Raw genomic sequence first — 4,276 nt, forward strand, 5'->3', positions numbered from 1 at the left:
GGCTAAGGCACAGGAGATTTCTTGTTGGCCCGGAAGGAGGAGAAATGAGGTGAGTGAGAAGAGAGACCTGGTGGTCTTCGTGGAACAGGATGGGAGCCAGATTCCAGCCAGGGCTCTGCTCAAGACGGCTGGCAGCCCTGCTAGGGGACCCAGCTCTGTGCCCACCTCTCCTCTCTCCACCCCCCAGGCTCCAGGGCTCCAGGACCCTTCTGTGTAGTGAGAAGGAACAGCAAAGGCTGGACTTCATCCTGTTCTCCCGACTGGGGAGGAAATGTGTGCTAAGCACAGACGTTGCACCCCCTCTTCTCCTTGTCCCACAGGTGGCTCTCCCTGGGCAGGTGGCCCGGGCAGCTGGACAGGCTCTCCCTCCCACCCACCCAGTGAGTCCTGAACCCCTCCCGCCCCTATTCTCAGAAACAGAGCAGAGTCGCTGTGCCTCAGGCAGGATGGCCTTGTGTTCTCTGGTAACTTCACTGTAAACTGACTTCCCTGAAGAGGGATAGAGGACAAGGGACAGAGGCAGGAAGGGCAGACAGGCTTCACCCAGGACCCAGCAACTCCTTCCTCTCCCCCAGATTCACACAGAATTACTTACCCTCGGTCCTGCTGTGTCTCCAGGGATGAGAATGGGAACAGCTGGGGACAGCATTTCTACAGGGAGGTACCAGGATATGGAGACGGGAGAGGCAGGGACAGTGGTCTTAGGGGTGCTGTATATGCTGAGTGTGGGCCTGTGCCCTCCCCCCTTTCCAGGAGCTTTGGGGGCGGGGCTGGAGAGAAAGCAGACAATCCCAGCAGAGGCAAGGTGGGGGTGGGGGTGGGGGCGGCGGGAGAAGCCGGAGGTTTAAGCCCAAGGCTTCAGCTCTCCTTCTGCCGGCACAGAGATACTTCCTGGAATGCCTCCAGCTTTCTTGGGAAGGCTCTTCACCCCCACCCTGCCTCCCCTCTGGCTCCCACAAGATGGGAACTCTCCTTGAAGAAGGGACTTGGAGCAGAGGAAACAAAGACATCTCTGTACCGCCTCCCTCCACCCCCAGGGCCAGTTAGGTCAAGGTGACCTTGATCTGTTCTCCCCAGGGAAGGGGGCATGAGCTCAGCCTTCTGGGCTAACCTTGTTTCCAAGGGCAGGCTAGAAACGGGACTCGGGATGACTCTTCCCTTCCTCCATAAACTTAAACCCATCTTCATATAACGCACAGGTCAACAGAGCAGGGGAACGGACTGGCATGGAGACGGTGTGCCTCACTCCGTGCCACAGAACCGTGATGGGCTAGCCCAGCCAAAGGAGACGTCCTCCCTCTGTGGCATATGCTGGGGTTGCTGGCAGTTGAGGAAAGCTATCCCGAGACCTCTCCGTGGGGCCGTCCACTTGGGTCCCGGTGTCAGCTATACACTTACTGGCCAGACAGCTGTGGACAGGTCTCCTTTCTGGACTAATCCAAGGGGATGAATGTGACTCTGCCTCCCTCTGAGGTTGTTGCAAAGATCAGTACAACGATGTTTGCACGTCAACGTGCCACGATTCAGTTCAGGCTGTATGCGTGGTGTGCAAACTACAAACGAGGCTAGGGATTATCGTCATTCCTAATAATATTTTATGGTCAGTCTTCCTTTAGGGAATGTATTCCGTGTGGTTTTTTAAAATCCTTCCTCACTGCCCATGTAATGCTATGTCTTGGAATTGGGAATGAGAGGCAATTAGCAGAGGCCTGGGATCCCAACTCAGTCCAGACCTTAGAAAGTTTCTGATCTTCCTGAACCCCATCCCAGAGGCCTCAGTTTTCTCCTCTATAGTCTGGGCCCCTAAAACCACTAGGGTGCTTTGTGGTGGGAAATAGCAGAGACCAAAGCAGAGGATTGAAAGCAAAAAGAAACCCCAAATTTGACATTTCCGGGTAGTTGTGTTATCCGGAGCCACGACCACAATCACCTCTGCCCCCAACCCAACTTTGACACCCTTCCCTCCTTCACTCCCTTGGGTGGCCTTTGCCCATCCTGGGAAAGCTCCAAAGCTCCTCCTCCTCCCCCACTGCATTGCAAAGGGAGGACAGAGGCACAAGGAAATGGAGAGAAACCCAGACAGAATCAAAGAACCAGAGACAGAACAGACACCTAGACAGAAAGAATCAAAAGGTGGAGAATCAAAAAGCAAGAGGAGGCAACATGCAGCGAAGGACATTGGGATTCAGGGCCTCAAAGGCAGAGGCCAAATGGGGAGAGAGTCAGAGTCAGCGGGGTGGCGGGGGGGGGGGGGGGGGAGAGGGGGGACAGCTGCAGCCACTGGACACAAGGTGGGGGCACAGCACGTGAGCTCACAGAAGGTGCTAGGGCATCTCCACTTAGGCCAACCCTTCCAGTTTTGCTCACTGGCACCTCAGTCCTGGTTTTTTAGGACCCAGGACCACCCTCCTTCCAGTCCAGCCCAGCCCAATCTAGCCAGATGTTTGGTGGGGGCAGCTGCCAGCTGGAGCAGCAGGCCCCTGCAGGCCCTGGGGAGCTGGCTGGACAGGCAGCTGCCTGGAAGTGGGCAGGCAGAGCTCCCACTCTGGATTTGGCACCCCAACAGCACCTTCTCCAGATGCCTAGAAGTGGGTACATGGCAAGGGTGGTCCTCTGTCCTCCAGATGTGGCTCAGAGGACTTGGAACCCAAGGAATCTCCTCCCCACAACTGGCTTACCCATCTTCTGGAAGCCAGAGGCTGGAGGGCACAGAGGCCAAGGTGGGCCCACCCTCCGTGTAGCAGTAGGTTTGGATCTGCCGCTAACAGGTTGTGTGACACTGACCAAGTCTCTTCCTCTCTCCAGCCTCTGTTTCCCCATTTGTAAAATCATCTTTACAGGTCTTCCCAGCTCTGACACTTGACTCTCGTTCCAGGTGGTCTCCTAGCTCTGTGTGTCTGGCCCTCCTCTGCCAAATGAATCGGTCCGGAGGGAGGCAAGAAGCAGGCAGAGGCCATGTGCTTCCTCCTCCGTGAGACTAAGACGCTGCAGCCACACATGGAAACGTGTGTGTGAGACCCAGACATCCCAGCTTCTGCAGCTTGAAACTTGGCTTTTTCCCTGAAGTACAAAGAATGAAAGTGCAGGGGGGGGAGGTTTACTGAGGGGCAAGAAGGTGGGGTGGGGGGGGGGGTAAGGGGGAGGGAATGAAGAGAAAAGGGCAGATCCAAGAAGGCATAGGGAGGAAGGGAGATAGATGAGAATGATTCCCTCCAGGACACATGGTCTTGGCCCAGCTGGGCCCTCCCTTGGTGCTGCCAGTGCCGACTGCCAGGCCGAGGGGAGGCCCAGAGGAGAGGAAAGCTGGGCAAAGGTGATGGAAGGCTTCCAGCCCAGCCTTGCCCAACTCTGCAGGGGCTCTCAGGGAGGGGGCTGTGACCCATGCAAGGCTCAGGGAGGTTGTTCCCTGCTCTGGCAAGGCCTACAGGCAGTTGTGAGATTGTGAGGATTCAAAACAGCCTCCCGGACTTCCCAAACCTTTCTGAAGGTAGGACCAACCTCAGATGTGACTGGGCGGGGTGAGCAGAGGGGCAGGATCATTTATGGATCACAGTCTGCCAACTAGGCCATATGCCCACTCTGTGACCCTGGGCAAGCCCCTTCCCCTCTCCGGACTTCCATTTCTTATCTGCAAAATTTGGGGGAGGGGTTCGAAACATATGACTGCCAAGGTTCTTTCCTGTTTCCACTGCAGGGGCGAGTGCAGGGTGGTGGGAGTAATGGAAGGAGGGGAGGGCAGGGCCTTGGTGGTGAGCCGCCTTCTCTGGAATCCCCAGTCTTTCCCCTCCCTACGGCTTTGCCACTGAGGTCACAAAAAGCTGTGTCCCCAACCCACGTAAACACACATACACACGCACATCCACATTTACATTTAATCTAGAGTCTCAAGATATGACAAAGGCAGAGCCAGAAGGCATCTCCACCTAGTCCACCCCTTCCCTCCTCCCTATTTACAGGTGAGAAAACTGAGGCCCTGAGTTGGGATTTCCAGAGCCCGGGGGTTTCCCGGCACTCCCACCCCCATCCCCGGCCACTCCAGAGCCTGCTGCCCGCCGGTCCGGGGCCGCCGGCTAGGGCTGCCTGGGACTCCCGGGGGACCCCGCCGTCGGGGCAGCCCCCAGGCGCGGCGCCGCCCAGCCTCGCCTCCAGGGGCCCGGCCGCGGCCGCCGCTGCGCACTCGCGGGGGAGCCAGCGACCGAGGGCGGAGGCGGGGAGGGAGCGACAGAGGCTGGGAGGGGTGTTGGCGAGAGCTCGCGCGCTGTGTATGGTCTATCGG

The sequence above is a fragment of the Leopardus geoffroyi genome, chromosome E1 (genome assembly GCF_018350155.1).
Source record: "Leopardus geoffroyi isolate Oge1 chromosome E1, O.geoffroyi_Oge1_pat1.0, whole genome shotgun sequence".
Lineage (NCBI taxonomy): Eukaryota > Metazoa > Chordata > Mammalia > Carnivora > Felidae > Leopardus > Leopardus geoffroyi.